Genomic DNA, 23,039 nt, shown 5'->3' with positions numbered 1-23,039 from the left:
TTCATATCTCAGCCATGAATGGCAGTGGCAGTACATGCAGAGGTCTGTGTGGGTATCGGCATGGAGTCTAGTGCTGGGAGCTGGGCCACCAGTGGTCGCATCTCCATGAATTGCACACACTGATTCGTGTTGCAGCATTCAGCTTCGGGAGCATGCAGTCAGCTCGGTGATCATGTCACATGGCTGGAGTGGCAGTAGCATGTGGCAAGGTGCAGTTGTGCCAGTGATGGAAGCTTGGTGGCTAAATTCAAACTCTAATAGTACTCATTTGGGCATCAACACAGATGGAATTTCCCATGGTGTACATCACAAATTTACACACCGGGCTGTGTAGAAAGTATAAAGACAGCATGGCATGGGGGAGTCTTGAAACTTTTTGATGAGATTCTTGGTGCAAAGTGCATCACCATGTGGATTATTCATAGTGGCATTGTCATGGGGGCTGTAATCGATATTGACTCCACAAGAAAAAGAACAAGACTGAGGGCGATGCCAGGTCAATGGAAGCCTTCCTAGAAACCAAGCTACTGCACCACACCAATGCCTGTGACCATAACATGCTGCTATCTGCTTGCACAACAGAACCAACAGCTTGGGGTGGAAGTAAGTGCACAAGGAAGAACCTCACTGCCTTAGCAGATGGTCACAGTGAGCTAGGAACATAGGGAAAATCTAAGATAGATGTGCGGTGAAAGGCCACCATGCTTCTAATGATAGAAACAAATAATCAGAAAACAAACTCAAGGAATTATTAGAAAATATTTAGCAGACAGGATTACTACAAAATATTTAGCAGACAATTACAATGGTGTGACTCTCCAATATTTATGTAAAAAGATAAAAATAATAAGATGGCCCAAAGCGACTGGAAGAATACAGAAATTTTAGCAGGGACATTAAACAAGTTACTAAAATGTAAACTACTGCAAATAAACACAGATACTCCTATTAAAACACCAGTAGAAAATATAAACCCATACACAATCCATGAAGTCTACAAAGCTTTGAAAGAGCTCAAAAACTATAAAGCAAGTGGAGAACACCAAATATTAGTGAAACTTTGGAAATATGCAGTAGAATCAGTGAAGATATCGCTACACCAATACACAGAGAAAATCTGCAACAACAAAGAACTATCTGAACATTGGACTGCAGCTATAGTCCAATCACTACACAAAAAAGGAGACAAACAAAATCCACACAACTGCAGAGGAATGATAAAAACATATGAAGTCAATAGAAGAATTTTATATAATCTTTGTAAAGATCAACTTCAACTGGAACTAGGATAAAGCCAGGAGGATTTATGTCTTGGAGAAGCTAGCCAGAACAAATAATCAATTTGAAATTGGTAATGGATTATTATAAAGGGAGGAAAAGAAAACAGGAAGTTGTAACCTTGGTAAACTTCAAAAAAGCTTATGATTATATTCACAGTTCTTCAATGATGAAGATACAAAGGAATTTGAGATGCCATCCCAAATTAATAAATATGATAAAATTAACTCAAAAAAACACCAACTCTAAAGTAAAGTTCAGAGGAGAAACATCTGAGCCATTTATGATTAAAATAGGGTTAAGACAGGGAGACAGTTAGTCACCATAATGGTACAAGGAAAATGCTCAAAACATAAGAATTGGAACCAAGAAAGACCAAATAAACTTAAACAGCTTGGGATTCACAGATGAGTTGGTGTTCCTAGTTAATAACAGTCAACAAGACAGAAATCCAATAACAAGCCTACAAAAAAACAACAATCAATAGGATTCCAGACACCATTCGAAAAGACTGAGCAGATCCACTAGTAATCAACCACATAACAGTAAATAACAGGAAAGTAAAAATAGAGAAATAATTTAAAAACCTAGGAGAAATTATAACACACAAAGATGAGAAACCTGCATGGGAAGAAAGAACTAATAAAATGATAACATTTTTTGGGTTATTGTCATAGGAGAAACAGTGACCTTTATAATATTATAATTTATTTCAGAACACACACTTGTGCTCACATTTAAGTTGTCTATTTTTATTTTCAGATGGCCACTTCAATCTTCTAAGAGATAGTCTTCAAATCTTAATTTTCTTGATGACCATAAGAACCGTTAACAAGGTGCAGGTCCACATGCGCTAGCAAGGAGAACACTGCTCAAAAAGCTTAAATTTAACATGATCTACATACAACAAAAAGAGTCAATCAATCAAGGCTTAAAACATTACAGGATGGCGATTCAACAGAAATGAAACTCCTTTCAAAGTCACTTAGAAAAGTAGAATTGACATAATCCCAAAAGCAGGGAAAAGATACCCGGAATGTGTATTAATAAGAAATATCAAAAAGCTGGACAATGGCAGATTGCTCCAAATAAAGTGATGTACAATGAATGGGAGCCCATTACAGACACTATATGGGAAAAAAAGAATCTCTCTTTTTTGGTCACAGGTGTGAGGACCCCTGAAAAACATAAAAATATGATTCAAATTAAAAACAGACAAACAATATAAAATACAAGGAGTATTTACAGATGAGGAATGATAAAAATGGTTGTAGCACATGAAACGGTACTGGGCAATTTGGAAAGAAAACTTATTGATGATGATGATCAGAAAATTTCTGACTGAAGTGGTCCAATGAGGCCACAAAAGCAGAACAAGGATACGACACATCAATCTGTGTTTAGTTCTATAGTTTCTATTAAGTCCCAAACCTCTCACTGAGCAATGAAAATGTTGCAGCTTCAACAGCTAAATATTTAATAAATTCTACATACTACTCCTGTCATGACCTGACATCTTAAAACGATTTCCTTTAGTTAATAGCAATTTTGAAGCAGTAGGTTTAGATGTGGACAGGAAGGTATGTCAGAAGTATTTTGCAAGTTTTCTCCAGTGCAAGAATAACAGCAAATTATTATTATTATTATTATTATTATTATTATTATTACTAACTTGATTGGCCACACTGAACCACATTCCATGTTCACTTTCTCTTTGAAGATTGGACTACTTGCTTTTTGTGCACAGTCCAGTATTTTTCATTTGTTCCAAACACAATTTTCTTAACTCGTCTGAAATATCTACCAGTCTTCTGTACATCATTTCTGCTGAAAATTTATTATTCATAAGGAGAGTGTTGATTTTGTTTTTGTTCTCTGCATCAGTAATTCTAAGTCCGACTGCTTCAAGATCTTGTTGAATTTCTTTCGCCCACTGTCCTCCTGTCTTCTTTCCGAGACTTCTCATCACTAGTTGTTTTAAAATCCTGTTATCAGGGAGTCATAAGACATGAAAGAAATATGAGATTCTTTTCTTTTTCTTTGTGCTGGTGATTGGGACAGACTTTCACAAGTATATGTTGCTTCCGGGAGAGTTACAGTTTTGTAATGTTGGATTGTAGTGTCTACTAACGGCCATTTCTTATTATATGTTGACCAGGTTAGAAATTGTGCTTTTTTCATTTTGTTGGTTCTATTTATCCATGTTGCTTTCTAACCCAAGTAGTGCAAAATAATTTCTCCAAGATATTTGAACTGTAGAACTATGTTAATTGATTCATCATTTACGAAGATTTTATCTATGCATAGAGGTTTCATGGGCATGGTTTCAGATTCCTATATTTGAAGCAATTTTCTGGAAACTTGTGATCTGAGCATGAACTACTTCTATGTCAAGGGCTTAGAGAGATAAATTGTCAGCAAACCCAGGGCAGTTTGCTCTTATTGCTGATTTTCCTCCAATTTTGATTTTACATGGAATTTCTTTTTGCCAGTTTGTCATGATGTAATAGAGGGCCACATTGGAAATCAAAGGGGACAATCCATCACCTTGTCTGAGTCCTGTTTTTATTGTGAAAGCTCTTGACATTTCTCCTCTAAATTTGACCTTTGAATTTGTGTTAGTTAAAGTTAGCTGAATGAGTTTTCCCAGTGTGGGATGGCGGCCATATGATCTAAGGATTTTTAGAAGTGTGGTTCCTATGAACGTTTTTTTTCCAAATCTATGAATGGGATGAATAACTGTTTTCTCCTACACTTGTAACACTCCATTATTAGTTGCAGGATACGAATTTGGTCTGTGCACCTTCTGTATGGTCGAAATCATCCTTGGTATTCTCCAAGTTGTTGTTCCAGAATGTTTTTCATCCTATTGTAAATTATGCGGGTGAAAATTTTGTATGTGCAGTCCAGAAGGTTTATTCCTCTTTAATTATCTTTAAAAAATAAAAAAAATAAAAATAAAAAAAAGCTGGATGGATTTGAATTTTAAAATTTTCCCGGCTGCAAGCCCGAAATTTGTTTGAACAATTGATGTATTATTCCTGAGGTCCGGTGCTCTGGAATTTTCTCTGTGATCCACATTTCAATTAGATGTTGGTGGAATTTATGACTGCACATTTTCCAGCATTCTTCCAGATTTCTGCAAATACATAGTCTTCACCACATGCCTTGTAATATTTTTGTTCCTGAATTGCACCTCTATCTCTTTGATAGTTGGAGGGTCTATTAGCTCTGGGGTGGTTCAAATAGGTGCTTCAGTGTCTACTTGAAATGTTTCCAGTGGGCCATCACAATTTAAAAGTTTATTGAAAGTCTCTGCAAGGATCTCTGCATTTTCTTGATTACTATGCCCCAAATTTCCTGACTTATCTCTCAGCAGCAATGTTGGGAACTCATACTTATTAAGATATCTCCCATAGGTTTTGTAATAATCTCTTGACTGTTTCTTCTGGAAGTTTTCTTCTATCTTCTCTATGGTATTTGAAGATGTTTGTGTTTTGTCTGTCTGATGATTTTATGATTTGACTTTCTTTACTTCATAAGTTCTAGATGTGATTCTTCAGACTTTTGGACTTGATGCTTTCTCCAAGCTTGGTGTCTTCTTTCTAATGCCTTCATTCCACCACTCATGTTTCTTCCTAGGATTTATTGGATCCAACTCTTCTGCTATGGATTTTAATTTTGTTGTTAATTCTACTAGCGTATTATAGTTGATAGATCCTTCACCTGATTTCCTAGCGTATTTCCTCATTTTTTGTTAAGATGGTTGGGTTGAATTTTCTTCTAGTTTTTTTCTGAGATCTTTTCTTTACCATTGGTGTTAATTTTATTTTGATCTTCAGGACATAGTGGTCTGACCCTGAGTCTTCACCTCTTAAAACTTTGACACTGTAGATTTCACGAAGGTGAAATTTACCCATAAATATATGATCCAGTTGCCATTCCCTCTTTATTATTAATAATAAGAACCAAAATTTTTAAGTTCCATATGTATACATATGTTAAAACAAGAGTCTGGAAGCCTCTCACTGAAGATTTTGTAATGCATAATTAGATGACACACTTCTCTCAAGCTCAACTGGAACCTGATTCAACATTTGGGTTTTATCTGAATGCCAAATAGGTATTTTCGACAAAGGCGACACATAGAGTTTATGTAAGGAAATTAAAACTAGGCATTCGGATTCTGGGGGTCTACAGCAGTGTGCAAAGGATGAGTCAGAGCATCCTGAAACATACCTTAAGCAAGCAACAAACAATTTGATAAACAAACAGAGAGCTATACTCGAAAACTGAAAAACTAACTGATGTAATGAGGAAGAGGAGGCTGCAGTTTTTTGGACATATATTCAGAATCAATAAGAACAGACTGACCAAGTGGATATTCACATTACTCAATAGCTACAAATCCAAGCCCGCATAGTTCATAAGAGATTGAAAAGGACATGGAAAATGCTGGAATTGCAACGGACACAATAGAAAACAGAACATATTTCAGAAAGGCAGTTAGAAAGGCAGAATTTCAGGAGAGAAAGAAAACAACTAGACAATAGTGAACCCAAGAAGAAAGGGAACAACACTCTAAAAGGATGAAGGAAATTTGGAAACTAAGGAAATCTAATACAACAAAGAGTAGCCAAAGTTGATTCATCGTACCCTCCAAATGGGTTATTCGAAAGAAGAAGAAGAGTTTATGTATGTTCTCTGCAATAAAACTCAACACTTTAGTTATCAATAGTGGTACAATTTTTTATTACTCAGGGCTTGAAGTGTAGTAGTTATCTTGTAGTGACATTTTATGTATATTATACCAGCACATTGCAATTTTTTTTTTAAAGTAATGTTCAAGTACTTACTTCCATATCTCATCATTGACATTGTGGCTGTCAAACAAGACTGTGTATCGGATTTGTAGTGCAGAATGAGTTGGTTTTGATTATATATATTCTTTTCTCAACAAAGGATGTTGATGCTGAGTAATTTTTGGTTTAAATTTTTATTTTCTATAAATTTGACAGCTTTCCTTGACAAAGTCGATGCTGTTGTATCATTACATATTTATCCTATTCATCTATGGAATTATATAGTGCTTATAGATTCTCTGTGCAGGTTTGTATGAATTGTCTTTCCCTATCATATCTATCCTGTGCAAGCTTCTTCATCTCCCAGTACCTACTGCAACCTACATCCTTTTGAATCTGTTTAGTGTATTCATCTCTTGGTCTCCCTCTACGATTTTTACCCTGCATGCTGCCCTCCAATACTAAATTGGTGATCCCTTGATGCCTCAGAATATGCCCTACCAACCAATCCCTTCTTCTAGTCAAGTTGTGCCACAAATTTCTCTTCTCCCCAATTCTATTCAAAACCTCCTCCTTAGTTATGTGATCTACCCATCTTATCTTCAGCATTCTTCTGTAGAACCACATTTCGAAAGCTTCTATTCTCTTCTTATCTAAACTATTTATTGTCCACATTTCAATTCCATACACGGCTACACTACATACAAAAACTTTCAGAAACGACTTCCTGACACTTAAAACTATACTCAATGTTAACAAATCTCTCTTCTTCAGAAACACTTTCCTCGCAATTATGAGTCTACATTTAATATCCTCTCTGCTTCGACCATCATCAATTATTTTGCTCCCCAAATAGCAAAATTACTACTTTAAATGTCTCATTTCCTAATCTAATTCCCTCAGCATCACCCTATTTAATTTAACTACATTCCATTATCTTTGTTTTGCTTTAGTTGATGTTCATCTTATATCCTCCTTTCAAGACACTGTCCATTCTGTTCAGCTGCTCTTCCAGGTCCTTTGCTCTCTCCGACATAATTACAATGTCTTTGGTGAACCTCAAAGTTTTTATTTCTTCTCCACGGATTTTAATACCTACTCCAAATTTTTCTTTTGTTTCCTTTACTGCTTGGTCAATATACAGATTGAATAACATCGGGGATAGGCTACAACCCTGTCTCACTCCCTTCCAAACCACTGCCTCCCTTTCATGCCCCTCTATTCTTATAGCCGCCATCTTGTTTCTGTACACATTGTAAATAGCCTTTCGCTCCCTGTATTTTACCCCTGAAAGACAGTATTCCAGTCAACATTGTCATAAGCTTTCTCTAAGTCTACACATGTTTGCCTTTCTTTAATCTATTTTCTAATATATGTTTTAAGGTCAGTATTGCCTCATGTGTTCCAACATTTCTATGGAATTCCCCAAGGTCAGCTTCTACCAGTTTTTCCATTCGTCTGTAAAGAATTCGTGATAGTATTTTGCAGCTGTGGCTTATTAAACTGATAGTTCGGTAATTTTCACATCTGTCAACACCTGCTTTCTTTTGGACTGGAATTATTATATTCTTCTTGAAATCTGAGGATATTTCGCCTGTCTCGTACATCTTGCTCACTAGATGGTACAGTTTTGTTATGTCTGACTCTCCAAGGCTGTCAGTAGTTCTAATGGAATGTTGTCTACTCCCGGGGCCTTGTTGCAACTTATGTCTTTCAGTGGTCTGCCAAACTCTTCACACAGTAACATATCTCCTATTTCTTCTTCATCTACATCCTCTTCCACTTCCATAAATTTGCCCTCAAGAACATCGCCCTTGTATAGACCCTCTATATACTCCTTCCACCTTTCTGCTTTCCCTTCTTTGCTTCGAACTGGGTTTCCATCTGAGCTCTTGATATTCATGCAAGTGGTTTTCATTTCTCCAAAAATCTCTTTAATTTTCCTGTAGGCAGTATCTATCTTACCCCTCATGAGATAAGCCTCTACATCCTTACATTTGTCCTCTAGCCATCCCTGCTTAGCCACTTTGCACTTCCTGTCTATCTCATTTTTGAGACATTTGTATTTCTTTTTGCCTGCTTCATTTACTGCATTTTTATATTTTCTCCTTTCATCAATTAAATGCAATCTCTCTTCTGTTACCCTAGCAATTCTATTAGCCCTCATCTTTCTACCTACTTGATCCTCTGCTGCCTTCACTACTTCTTCCCTCAGAGCTACCCATTCTTCTTCTACTGTATTTCTTTCCCCCATTCCTGTCAATTGTTCCCTTATGCTCTCCCTGAAACTCTATACAACCTCTTGTTTAGTCAGTTTATCCAGGTCCCATCTCCTTAAATTCCCACCTTTTTGCAATTTCTTCAATTTTAATCTACAGTTCATAACCAATAGACTGTGGTCAGAGTCCACATCTGCCCTAGGAAATGTCTTACAAGTTAAAACCTGGTTCCTGAATCTCTGTCTTACCATTATATACTCTATCTGAGACCTCCCAGTATCTCCAGGCTTCTTCCATGTAGACAACGTTCTTTCATGATTCTTGAACCAAGTGTTAGCTATGATTTAGTTATGCTCTGTACAAAATTCTACCAGGATGCTTCCTCTCTCATTCCTTACTTCCATTCCATATTCACCTACTATGCTTCCTTCTCTTCCTTTTCCTACTATCGAGCTCCAGTCACCCATGACTATTAAATTTTCATCTCCCTTCACTATCTGAATAATTTCTTTTATCTCATGATACATTTCACCACTTTCTTTGTCATCTGTGGAGCTAGTCGGCATATAAACTTGTACTACTGTGGTAGGCTTCGTATCTATCTTGACCACAATAATGCGTTCACTATGCTGTTTGTAGTAGCTTACCCACATTCCTATTATGCTATACATTATTAAACCTACTCCTTCATTACCCCTACTTGATTCTGTATTTATAACCCTGTATTCACCTGACCAGAAGTCTTTTTCCTTCTGCCACCAAACTTCACTAATTCCCACTATATCTAACTTTAACCTTTCCATTTCCCTTTTTAAATTTTCTAACCTACCTGCCCAATTAAGGGATGTGACATTCCACGCTCTGATCCACAGATGGCCAGTTTTCTTTCTTCTTTAGGTATTATATGTAAAATTTTCATTGCAGGATAAAATTAGTTATATTATGGTTTTCTGTTTTCAATTGGGCAAAAAAAGTGGAGGGATTTGTATCTATATTGCTTGACTGCTCTCAATTTCATCCTGTCTGGCTTATAAAGAATTTTTTGCAATCATTACAACTGATTTTATATTAATGCTGACATAAAACTAACACAAAAAACGCCAACAAGATGGAAAACCACATACATACATACATAGGAAATATATCAGACAAATTAAATTCATTACTAAATTCTTAACATAAAATGTCAAGTTACCTCGAATTTATTATTTTAACAGAAACTTAAAATCCCAAGTACACTCAGGCAAGTTAACAAGAGGGCTTTGAAAATATAAGACTCTGCTTATATCTCTTTCAGCACAATAGTTTCATGTTCAGCCACTAGAGAGCACCCGGTACTACATTTGTAGCCTGGCTGTCCTGTTTTGGTTGATGTGGTTGCTATAAGATATCATCTTTACTGTGTGCAGCTTTGGATATTTGACAACAAACTTTGCGCTTTCTCCTATATTGTTGTTTAAGCAATGCTTTCAAAAAATATTTGCTATAGCAAACCAGAATTTGACACTGAGTTTAGCAGTTCAGAAAGTGAAGAAGAATATGATGTTACTTCATTAGAGACTGAAAGTGATGACAGTTCATCAGCAGGGTGATGAGTGCTCACCAGTGGAACAACATGAAACACATCCATTGTGCTCCATACAACTCCTCCAAAGTTTATGTTCACAGGAAACATTCTGAAATACATGGTTAGATTTCACAGCTATACAAAAACTAAAAAATGAATTCAAGTTTCACTATATTTTAGTCAAAGTTCAGTGCCCAAATATACATGGGATTTTATTATTTGTTATTTTCAAAACTTTGTAACTCATTATTTTGAGCTTTCTAAGTTGTATTCATATGTCTGTAAGTGCTGCCATTCATTACAGGATGTTTTCATTAATAAAAAAAATAATCATTTTTTGGAACATAATTTTTTAAAAAAATTGGTAAGTTATGGGGTTAAAAAATACTACAGTGAGATAACATAAAAACACAAATCAAGGCCAGCAAAACAAAAACACCAACACACAAGAATCCAGGACTATTTTAAATCAATTTTAATGATAGTAAAAATTCTATGTAAACCAAACAGAATGAAATTTTCTGATCAGATATCGAGAACACACCTGAAAGAATGACACAAATCTTTCAAAATTTTTCTGCCATATGAAAACAGAAACCCAAAACATAAAGCAGTCTGAGCACACAATGAAAATCCTACATATAATACCAAAAGGCCCAATAATGACCCTTTTAGAAGAAAGCGAAATACACGCTACATATACAAAAATTCCCAATCAAGATCCTAAATGAACTGACTTAACTCAAGCATAAAAATTTTATTGAAAATTTTGTCAAAATTTTAGGATGTGGTAAAAAATAACATGATATGCAAAGAATACTCATACAGACCTGTACAAAGAATATATAACCACCACATAACTCTACCGATAAAAAAATTAATATGTAACCATACAATATAATTGGCTTATGTGAAGTGAAGCTGTTAAAAATTAATAAAAAATGAAAATTTCAACTACAAAATACAATAAGCAGCAAAATTTGACAGCCACAATGTCGATGATGAGATATGAAAGTAAGTATTCGACACACTGTTACTAAACCAATCAGATATACAACATAAAAATTGTATATATTAATAGCACATTTTAACTCCAGATCGCCTTCAGCCAAAATAAACTTGCCGAAGTAAACTTATCACCTAACTACACAACTCTACAATCAGGCTTCAGGAAATAGCAGCAGTATCCTGAAATACTATACATAAAATTTATCTACTTTATTTATCAAATTATTAATGTACTCCAGGAGTAAGGGTTTGAGTATATTCTTGTATTTCTAGTGTTCATTTTATGTATCAGATAACACTGAGATGATCAAATTCAATTAACAATGTTCCTAAGCCTTGCTGGCAATGCTGTTGCAATATGCAACAGTACAGTTACATTTGACCTTACTTCATTCAAATGGCATGCATTCATTACCTCAATCACAGCACCCCATTTCAAATACCTGTGTCAGTTACATAAACAAAGGGAAAGAAAATATGCCAATCAAGAAACAGATTATTCAGAAAGCCACAGTGAAACAATCAACAGGTTTTGAAATCTGGCTCCATCCTAAAATGATACCTTCTGATTTGGTAGAGTTAAAAATTGAATTCCTAGTAGGAGTTTCTTCAACACATTTATGAGCTAATACTGTTAATGTTCTACCCTCTCAGATATAAAACAAGGAGCAGTATTTCCACAATGTAATTACTTAAACAAGGACACCAGTACGTTACCAGCCACTGAAGTCAACATTCATATTAACATGAAAATTCGTAGAGTAATATTTGTGCAAAATTATAATTTTAAGAGATAAAAACCTCTTCAAATGGTTCAGTGATGACTGAATCCTCTTTCCAGTCTGCTGTTCTCCAAATCCTCAATGCCTTGTCATCAGATTGTGAAGCCATATATTTGCCTACAGGATCCCATGCAACACCCTTCACTAGTCCAGAATGACCTTTCAGTACTGCTACCATTTCTGTAAGAAGATGAATACTGGGGACTTAATTCATGAAAATATTCTATGCATTCTCTTATTCCTAACATAAGCTGAAGAAGAAACTGCCTTGCTTTAAGTATCATTATCACAGGCGGGGAAACTGTTAATCACCACAATTGTGTATCTATTGTTAGCTATACCTTTAACAATTTAAAAAACAGACAGAAAATACAAAAAAACTATAATAGGCTGTAGGAGTGTGTACTATAATGGACTGAGACTCAAATATTGAAGTATATGATACATATGTTTAAAAATCACCTTGATATACGATATTTAATATATTACTCGATACACTGTATCTTTTATCACATTATCTTATATTTAAACCTAAGTGAAATTATTCCACAGTTATTATTCTTTATTTGATACTATCTGTGATTGCTAAATGTCTCACAAATGACAAGTCAGTCATTCTAGTTTATTTACAAAAATACGATACTTTGAATTTTCATGCATGTATCTTCCTGTTTTGTTAGGATGGTAACTCCTAATCCAGAATGATGAATTTTCACTTGGATAATCGAATTTTATAAAATTAACAAAAATAAAGTCCCAGAAAAAAACACATTGTAATGTCTGGTCTGATTACTGAAACTGTATAGTGTTCTTTAGATCATGACCTTCAACACAGCTCATAAAATAATTAGGTGCAGTAAATATTTTGGCTACAGCATTGAAGCCTCTGTAAATGAGAGTAATTTAAATAATTAAGCACCTTGACAGTAATTTCATAAAGAGATTCATTTCATGAAAGTTTGCACAGAAAATCAAATATTTTTCCTTCTTTTTGTAAAGTCTAATGTCGCACCAGAATATTTGTGAATATGTAATTTTCATTTTAAGGTAATTAAAGTAACTGTTTTAATAAAACACTTATAACCTTGTGTTTGTTACATTAATATACATACTAAAGTGGCTGTGTCAGCACAGTTAGTTAGTAATTGTTGAAGATATATGATGGCAGTAGTTGTATGAAGTTAGGCTGAATATATTGTATGTTGAAATATCTTTGAGGAAACGACTAGATGCCAAACTTGAACTCCTACAACTGTTAGCTTCCAAAAAATTATGTAGTAATGTATGTACAACAGCAAATTATTGACAATTTTAAAATGTTGCTGAAAATAATATTAATATAATAGAGGGAAACATTCCACGTGGGAAAAATATATCTAAAAACAAAGATGATGAGACTTACCAAACAAAAGCACTGGTGGCACACACACACACACACACACACACACACACACACACACAAGTGCACACACACGAGTGCACACAAGTGCACACACACACACACACACACACACACACACACACACACACACACACACACACACACACACACACACACACACACACACACACACACACACACACACACACACACACACACGTGTGTGTGCACGCGAGTGTATACCCGTCCTTTTTTCCCCCTAAGGAGGTAAGTCTTTCCGCTCCCGGGATTGGAATGACTCCTTACCCTCTCCCTTAAAACCCACATCCTTTCGTCTTTCCCTCTCCTTCCCTCTTTCCTGACGAAGCAACCGTTGGTTGAGAAAGCTAGAATTTTGTGTGTATGTTTGTGTGAAAATAATATTAATGATATGAATATAATAGGGAAACATTCCACGCGGGAAAAATATACAAATATATGAAAATAATATTAAGATGAGGTGACTTACCGAACAAAAGCGCTGGCAGGTCGATAGACACACAAACAAACACAAACACACACACAAAATTCAAGCTTTCGCAACAAACTGTTGCCTCATCAGGAAAGAGGGAAGGAGAGGGGAAGACGAAAGGAAGTGGGTTTTAAGGGAGAGGGTAAGGAGTCATTCCAATCCCGGGAGCGGAAAGACTTACCTTAGGGGGAAAAAAGGACAGGTATACACTCGCACACACGCACATATCCATCCACACATACAGACACAAGCAGACATATTTAAAGACAAAGAGTTTGGGCAGAGATGTCAGTCGAGGCAGAAGTGTAGAGGCAAAGAAGTTGTTGAAAGACAGGTGAGGTATGAGTGGCGGCAACTTGAAATTAGCGGAGATTGAGGCCTGGTGGATGACGAGAAGAGAGGATATACTGAAGGGCAAGTTCCCATCTCCGGAGTTCGGATAGGTTGGTGTTGGTGGGAAGTATCCAGATAAACCGGACGGTGTAACACTGTGCCAAGATGTGCTGGCTGTGCACCAAGGCATGTTTAGCCACAGGGTGATCCTCATTACCAACAAACACTGTCTGCCTGTGTCCATTCATGCGAATGGACAGTTTGTTGCTGGTCATTCCCACATAGAATGCATCACAGTGTAGGCAGGTCAGTTGGTAAATCACGTGGGTGCTTTCACACGTGGCTCTGCCTATGATCGTGTATACCTTCTGGGTTACAGGACTGGAGTAGGTGGTGGTGGGAGGGTGCATGGGACAGGTTTTGCATCGGGGGCGGTTACAAGGATAGGAGCCAGAGGGTAGGGAAGGTGGTTTGGGGATTTCATAGGGATGAACTAACAGGTTACGAAGGTTAGGTGGACGGCGGAAAGACACTCTTGGCGGAGTGGGGAGGATTTCATGAAGGATGGATCTCATTTCAGGGCAGGATTTGAGGAAGTCGTATCCCTGCTGGAGAGCCACATTCAGAGTCTGGTCCAGTCCCGGAAAGTATCCTGTCACAAGTGGGGCACTTTTGTGGTTCTTCTGTGGGGGATTCTGGGTTTGAGGGGACGAGGAAGTGGCTCTGGTTATTTGCTTCTGTACCAGGTTGGGAGGGTAGTTGCGGGATGCGAAAGCTGTTTTCAGGTTGTTGGTGTAATGATTCAGGGATTCCGGACTGGAGCAGATTCGTTTGCCACGAAGACCTAGGCTGTAGGGAAGGGACCGTTTGATGTGGAATGGGTGGCAGCTGTCATAATGGAGGTACTGTTGCTTGTTGGTGGGTTTGATGTGGACGGACGTGTGAAGTTGGCCATTGGGCAGATGGAGGTCAACGTCAAGGAAAGTGGCATGGGATTTGGAGTAGGACCAGGTGAAACTGATGGAACCAATGGAGTTGAGGTTGGAGAGGAAATTCTGGAGTTCTTCTTCACTGTGAGTCCAGATCATGAAGATGTCATCAATAAATCTGTACCAAACTTTGGGTTGGCAGACTTGGGTAACCAAGAAGGCTTCCTCTAAGTGACCCATGAATAGGTTGGCGTACGAGGGGGCCATCCTGGTGCCCATGGCTGTTCCCTTTAATTGTTGGTATGTCCCGCCCTCAAAAGTGAAGAAGTTGTGGGTCAGGATGAAGCTGGCTAAGGTGATGAGGAAAGAGGTTTTAGGTAGGGTGGCAGGTGATCGGCGTGAAAGGAAATGCTCCATCGCAGCGAGGCCCTGGACGTGCGGAATATTTGTGTATAAGGACGTGGCATCAATGTTTACAAGGATGGTTTCCGGGGGTAACAGATTGGGTAAGGATCCCAGGCGTTCAAGGAAGTGGTTGGTGTCCTTGATGAAGGATGGGAGACTGTATGTAATGGGTTGAAGGTGTTGACCTACATAGGCAGAGATACGTTCTGTGGGGGCTTGGTAACCAGCTACAATGGGGCGGCCGGGATGATTGGGTTTGTGGATTTTAGGAAGAAGGTAGAAGGTAGGGGTGCGGGGTGTCGGTGGGGTCAGGAGGTTGATGGAGTCAGGTGAAAGGTTTTGCTGGGGGCCTAAGGTTCTGAGGATTCCCTGAAGCTGCGCCTGGACATCGGGAATGGGGTTACCTTGGCAAACTTTGTATGTGGTGTTGTCTGAAAGCTGACGCAGTCCCTCAGCCACATACTCCCGACGATCAAGGACCACGGTCGTGGAACCCTTGTCCGCCGGAAGAATGACGATGGATCGGTCAGCCTTCAGATCACGGATAGCCTGGGCTTCAGCAGTGGTGATGTTGGGTGTAGGATTAAGGTTTTTTAAGAAGGATTGAGATGCAAGGCTGGAAGTCAGAAATTCCTGGAAGGTTTGGAGAGGGTGATTTTGAGGAAGAGGAGGTGGGTCCCGCTGTAATGGAGGACGGAACTGTTCCAGGCAGGGTTCAATTTGGATGGTGTCTTGAGGAGTCGGATCATTAGGAGTAGGATTAGGATCATTTTTCTTCGTGGCAAAGTGATACGTCCAGCAGAGAGTACGAGTGTAGGACAGTAAATCTTTGACGAGGGCTGTTTGGTTGAATCTGGGAGTGGGGCTGAAGGTGAGGCCTTTGGATAGGACAGAGGTTTCGGATTGGGAGAGAGGTTTGGAGGAAAGGTTAACTACTGAATTCGGGTGTTGTGGTTCCAGATTGTGTTGATCGGAATTTTGAGGTTTTGGAGGGAGTGGAGCTGGAAGTGGGAGATTGAGTAGATGGGAGAGACTGGGTTTGTGTGCAATGAGAGGAGGTTGAGGTTTGCTGGAAAGGTTGTGAAGGGTGAGTGAGTTGCCTTTCCGGAGGTGGGAAACCAGGAGATTGGATAGTTTTTTGAGGTGGAGGGTGGCATGCTGTTCTAATTTACGGTTGGCCTGTAGGAGGATGCTCTGAACAGCCGGTGTAGATGTGGGAGAGGAAAGATTAAAGACTTTTATTAAGGATAGGAGTTGACGGGTGTGTTCATTGGCTGAGTTGATGTGTAGGTGAAGGATTAGGTGGGTGAGGGCAATGGATTGTTCAGTTTGGAACTGGTATAGGGACTGATGGAAGGAAGGGTTGCAGCCAGAGATGGGAACTTTAAGTGTGAGGCCTTTGGGGGTAATGCCAAATGTCAGACAAGCCTGAGAAAATAAAATATGCGAGCGTAATCTGTCTAGGGCGAAGGCATGTTTGCGGAGGGAATGTAAATAAAACTTAATGGGGTCATTGTGGGGGTGTTGTGAGGGTGACATGGTATTAGAAGGTGGAAAGTGTAACATGAGGTGAAATGAAAATGAAAATAAAAATATATGGGGAGAGATAAAGGTGAACCGGAAAGAAACTGGAGATCTGGAATGAAAAAAGGCGAAAAGGTGTTGGTTACAGCTGGGCTATGTTGGACTTGGGTTGGTAGACAACGATGTGCATAAAGGTTAGGTGGTTGTGTTGCCGCCAAAACACGTTAAAGGACGGAGAAATTCGGGAAAATTTCGAAAAAACTGCGTGTAGTATATTAAAAGGAGTGGTATTGTGGTGGCAGATTATGAAAATGAGGTTAACAATTGTCTGACGAAGAAATAATGGCGTTAAAACCTGTGGGAAGCGGCTAAAAATGATCAGTGATGTGGGAAAAACGGAAATGGAAATAAAGCGAAAGTTATTAGAACTGGCCGAAATGGTTGTTTAAAAGGTGAAAGGAGCTGATTGTGAACTAGAAACGGTGGATATTATAGCGGCGGTAGTGCTGAAAGCGGCAAAAAAAAAAAATATTTTTTTGGTTATGGTTTGGAAGTGGGTTACATATTATTGAGTATATATATAGGCGGGATAAAATAGTATAGCAGAGTATGGTAAAAAGGAGAAGGTGAATACAAAGTGAAACTACTGGCAAAAACAGAAAGAGGAAAATAAGACGACAGAAAAATTTCGAAATGCAACAGCGACAATAAGAAACGTAATTGTTGGATTCAAATTAATGATATCAATATAATGGAAGGAAACATTCCACGTGGGAAAAATTATATATAAAAACAAAGATGAGGTGACTTACCGAACAAAAGCGCTGGCAGCTTGATAGACACACAAACAAACACAAACACACACACAAAATTCAAGCTTTCGCAACAAACTGTTGCCTCATCAGGAAAGAGGGAAGGAGAGGGGAAGACGAAAGGAAGTGGGTCGCGCCCCCCCCCCCCCCCCCCCACACACACACACAGTATAAACATGAAAATATACCAGTGCAATTGGCCCACTGCCACTACTGCAACCACAGTGGCAAGTCATCATCCCCAGTAAATAGCTGGCTCACTGAGAGGCCAAACTATGCTATAAGTATAAAAAGGTACTACATAAACTAATCTTTGTTGCAGTTGATTCCTTTGTATGAAATTTGAGTTTCTCATTGCATATAAAATGTTCAAACAAATTAAAGGAATGTAGCTGAGCGACATCTCCAACAACCGGCAATATTTCAACAGGCGAACATGCTGTCATTTTCATGGTATAAACGTAACGAGATAGCACTGTGCACAGAAATTTAACACCTCTGTAAGTGGAGCTACACCTACCAAGAACCATAATATAGTTTATTCAGAAAAACACAATACACGCACACACAACACACTGTAAACAACTAAAACATCACACAACCAAAGATGCCTAGTATCAGAAGTTATTACTAGTGAATATTAATTACCAACCAGTTAGAATGTTGCATCAACTTAGGCTGTCCATTGTTTAATCGTAGCGAGCACTATTCCAAGCAGAATATTTTGAAGATGAGGGATTAAAACTGTGATCCAAATACAAGGGTTCCCCAGAAAGTAATACACTGCATTTGTTTTCTTCGACAATTTTTTATGGAACAAAATGAGAATTACACACAGAAGAATGGTGCTCTATCTACACACCCTATTTTTCAGTGTAATTTCCATCCTGTTCTATGGTCTTCCTCCAGTGAGAAACAAGGGCATATATACCCTGTCGGTACCAATCCTTGTCCTGGTGGTAGAGACAATGCTTCACAATGTGAATCACCTCCCCATCGTCCTCAAAATGTCTTCCACAATTGGCATCCTTTAACAGCCCAAACAAGGAAGTCTGAGGGGAGCTAGTTCAGGGCTGTCAGTTGTGACAGCCAAGGATGCCCTAACCCCAACCACTGGAGCTCCACTGAACTGCACTCTGATGACCTCACCCACCGTGTTCAGTGACTAACTGCACTTCTGTTGACAGCAGATGCTCCATACACTTTGCACATGTGCTTGTGAATATTCCCCATAGTTTGTTTATCTGCAGTGAGAAATTCACTGACACCACGTTGCTTGTAATGTACGGTACATCACCTACAGATGCCATTTTGAAACTGTCCTGCAGCTATGTTATCTGTCAAATGTGACAGAAGCTTGGCGCACCCACTCAGGAGATTTCATATAATACATACATAATGTTTCCCACTCTAAGCATTGTTTTCAGCTGAGAAAAAAAATGTGGTGTATTACTTTCTGGGCAACCCTCGTAACTATGAAATAGCCATCACTTCAACCATTCATTATATTCTTTGGTACTATCTACAACAGATAATTTATTTAGCCAGTGTTCCAAAGTCATAGTAAAAACCAATGGTTAATCAAATACTGAAATCTGCAAAAATTAGTTGTGGCCAAACACTGTCCTATGGATATGCACAACATGTTGTATGAACCAATAACAATTCCGGCCCACACTCCAAATTACAATAACTCAATTAAGATGGGCATTTTAAATCAGGATTTTTGACTATCTGTTTCTCTTCCTACTGATGACAATGGGGGTAATTGCTAGAAGTTTGAAATTTTTTACAAATATGATTCACATTACTCTGGATCAGTTCTGCATCAACAAGAAGCTCCATTACCATGGCACAATAACAGTTTGTAACTATTTTCCCTCTCTTTCTTACTGTCAGTGATACACAGGAAGAAAAGAAAAGTCAACATCACTCTCGGTAATCCCCAATATTTAGGAAACACTTAGAATTAAGAAAACAAAAGCTAAAGTACAGAAATAATATACAAAGGGAACTGGCTGTTATTAATTGGGATCAAATGTAAACATCTTGAGAACTACAGCACAGCCACTAGTGTATCCTGTCATTGAAAGCTTTCTTGTGTTTGAGGTGGACATAGCCACATCAATAAAATAGATATTCATCTAAAGAACAGAATGAGAATTGTGATAGGAACTCTTAAATCCACACCAATACCATGACACCATAGTGTCGGAAGTTCCATGCGGCTTTTCGCTAATGATGCTGTAGTATACAGAGAAGTTGCAGCATTAGAAAATTGTAGCGAAATGCAGGAAGATCTGCTGCGGATAGGCACTTTGTGCAGAGAGTGGCAACTAGATAAATGTATTGTATTGCGAATACATAGAAAGAAGGATCCTTTATTGTTTGATTATATGATAGCAGAACAAACACTGGTAGCAGTTACTTCTGTAAAATATCTGGGAGTATGTGTGCGGAACGATTTGAAGTGGAATGATCACATAAAATTAATTGTTGGTAAGGTGGGTACCAGGTTGAGATTCATTGGGGAAGTCCTTAGAAAATGCAGTCCATCAACAAAGGAGGTGGCTTACAAAACACTCGTTTGACCTATACTTGAGTATTGCTCATCAGTGTGGGATCCGTACAAGATCGGGTTGACAGAGGAGATAGAGAAGATCCAAAGAAGAGCGACGCGTTTCATCACAGGGTTATTTGGTAACTGTCGTAGCATTACGGAGATGTTTAGCAAACTCAAGTGGTAGACTCTGCAAGAGAGGCGCTCTGCATCGTGGTGTAGCTTGCTCGCCAGGTTTCAAGAGGGTACGTTTCTGGATGAGGTATCGAATATATTGCTTCCCCCTACTTATACCTCCCGAGGAGATCACGAATGTAAAGTTAGAGAGATTCGAGTGCGCACAGAGGCTTTCAGACAGTTGTTCTTCCTGCGAACCATACGCGACTGGAACAGGAAAGGGAGGTAATGACAGTGGCACGTAAAGTGCCCTCCGCCACACACCGTTGGGTAGCTTGCGGAGTGTAAATGTAGATGTAGATGTAGACTGTCAGTACTTGCTACTATTGCCCCATCTAATCTCCAATAAGAAGCATAACACATGAACAGACAGAACTCAAAAGGTCCAGAGACTTAACAATTCATGAAACACTGAACAATTTATCACACTCACAACTAAAATCTAGTGAACCAATCTGGGTAAACAATGACATACTCATGCCAGGCAGCTATGATCCAGAATGGAGAAATCAACAGATGTTCTTCCATGGTCATCAGAATATAGGTATAAAATAGATCTGACCAGCCAATTCTTGGGAACCACCATACAAAGAAAAATATGGAGCTACCTCAATCATATAAGAACTGGCCATGCTGTGACTAAAGCAACACTTCATAAGGAAGGAATGACCAATGTCACTGGAACATCACTGAGCCACATTTTGCATAATTGCCCAAAAGGAAAATTCACTGGTACCTGGAAAGACTTTGCAGAGGATACATCTCAAGAAATCAACTAGCTGGAATCTTCCAATATCCAACTATTTTTTGGGGAATGGCTATCTGAATCTCTTAACTACCGGTAGTGACAGCTCTCCAGTTTTCAGCACAGTTTGTATCTTGAGGTACAGTTCACATTTTTAAATAAAATTTTTCTAACTTTACAACACTCAATTTTAATAATTTATGAGATTTGTGACAGTAATCATTTAGGTAACGATGTATTTACATGTGATTTGAGACTTTCTCGGCGTATTCCATTCGTGAAATCTTCTCGGGTGATCAGCCGAGTAAAGGCGTCGTCTTCTCGCAACGTTTCGAAGGGTTTCGTACCCATCATCTTCAAGCGCTTGAAGATGATGGGTACGAAACCCTTCGAAACGTTGCGAGAAGATGACGCCTTTACTCGGCTGATCACCCGAGAAGATTTCACGGATGTATTTACATCCAGAATACAAGAATCACACTTATCAACATGATATATATACTACTACCAGACCTATCAATCTATATTCAAACAATTGTTTCAATGCATTTTTTAAAAAGAAGCATTTCAAAGGAAACTAGCAAAACACAAAACCTATCAGCCTACTGACAGTACATTAGTAGACAAATAAGAAGAAAGGTAAAAACAAAAAACAGAAAAAAAATGAAGGACACCTTACTAAAACAGACAGAGGAAATATTCGTACCTGTGTATTTACTAATTTTCCATATCATTATAAGCTTGTCATCACCACCAGATGCCAAAAATGTTCCTGAGAAACTCCACCGGACACAATTCACACACGCTGCAACAATGAAGAAAAATCTTATTTTAAAAAAATTGTACAATAAAGGAGAAAATTCTGCTATTAACAAAAAAACAAATATATTTTCAGAAGATTTAAAGTAATGATTGCATTATTTACTAAAAGTTTTGGGAAAACCATCATTGGACATGTTACTGCGTAAGATGGAAGATTCAGATACAATAGTAACTACAATAAAAGTTGTTACAAATCCATCAATAGCAGTTCAGACTGACTCACAAGTTGCATGTAATAATGTTGCTACTAACTTCACCATAGATTTAAGTGTCAGGAAGTCGTTTCTGAACGTCTTTGTATGGAGTGTAGCCATGTATGGAAGTGAAACATGGACGATAAATAGTTTAGACAAGAAGAGAATAGAAGCTTTCGAAATGTGGTGCTACAGAAGAATGCTGAAGATTAGATGGGCAGATCACATAACTAATGAGGAGGTATTGAATAGAATTGGGGAGAAGAGGAGCTTGTGGCACAACTTGAATAGAAGAAGGGATCAGTTGGTAGGGCATGTTCTGAGGCATCAATGGATCACCAATTTAGTACTGGAGGGCAGCGTGGAGGGTAAAAATTGTAGAGGGAGACCAAGAGATGAATACACTAAGCAGATTCAGAAGGATGTAGGCTGCAGTAGGTACTGGGAGATGAAGAAGCTTGCACAGGATAGAGTAGCATGGAGAGCTGCATCAAACCAGTCTCAGGACTGAAGACCACAACAACAACAACAACAACAACAACAACAACAACACTTTCACCATGACTAAAAGTTGGGATCAGTTGTGTTAAATTTATTTAGAAATTCTTGAAATAGATTATGCCAGATGTATTGGATCTCAAATGCCTCTCCTTACTCATATAGTGCAGTTTTTCCTTGATCTCTTGGAACTTGTCTTCTGATTGGATTTTAAATAAATCCTCTGCAGCTGACATCAACTTTGAGCCTCTATGAAGTTCCTGAGATTCATGCAAGCTGCAGAGCAGTGTGTGTATAAAATATTTATACTGCTTTCAGACAAGATGATGGGTGCATTTTTCACAATCAGAAGACAAGATCCAAGATATCAAGAAACACTGCAATGTGTTGCTGCTAAGACACTACATGAGCCCAACATAATAAATTATTTTCACAATTAATTATTAATTGTTTTCAGAATAACATTTGAAGATGGGCGTATAAGAGCACAAA

General features: G+C 38.3%; 1 pseudogene; it reads right to left on the bottom strand.

Moving 5' to 3' along the window:
* Positions 1–23,039, bottom strand: part of LOC126438168 (protein HIRA-like) — a 445,447-nt pseudogene that overhangs the window by 386,446 nt on the left and 35,962 nt on the right.

This window comes from Schistocerca serialis, unplaced genomic scaffold, assembly GCF_023864345.2.
Source record: "Schistocerca serialis cubense isolate TAMUIC-IGC-003099 unplaced genomic scaffold, iqSchSeri2.2 HiC_scaffold_1261, whole genome shotgun sequence".
NCBI lineage: Eukaryota > Metazoa > Arthropoda > Insecta > Orthoptera > Acrididae > Schistocerca > Schistocerca serialis.
This window is presented reverse-complemented; position numbering and strand designations above follow the sequence as displayed.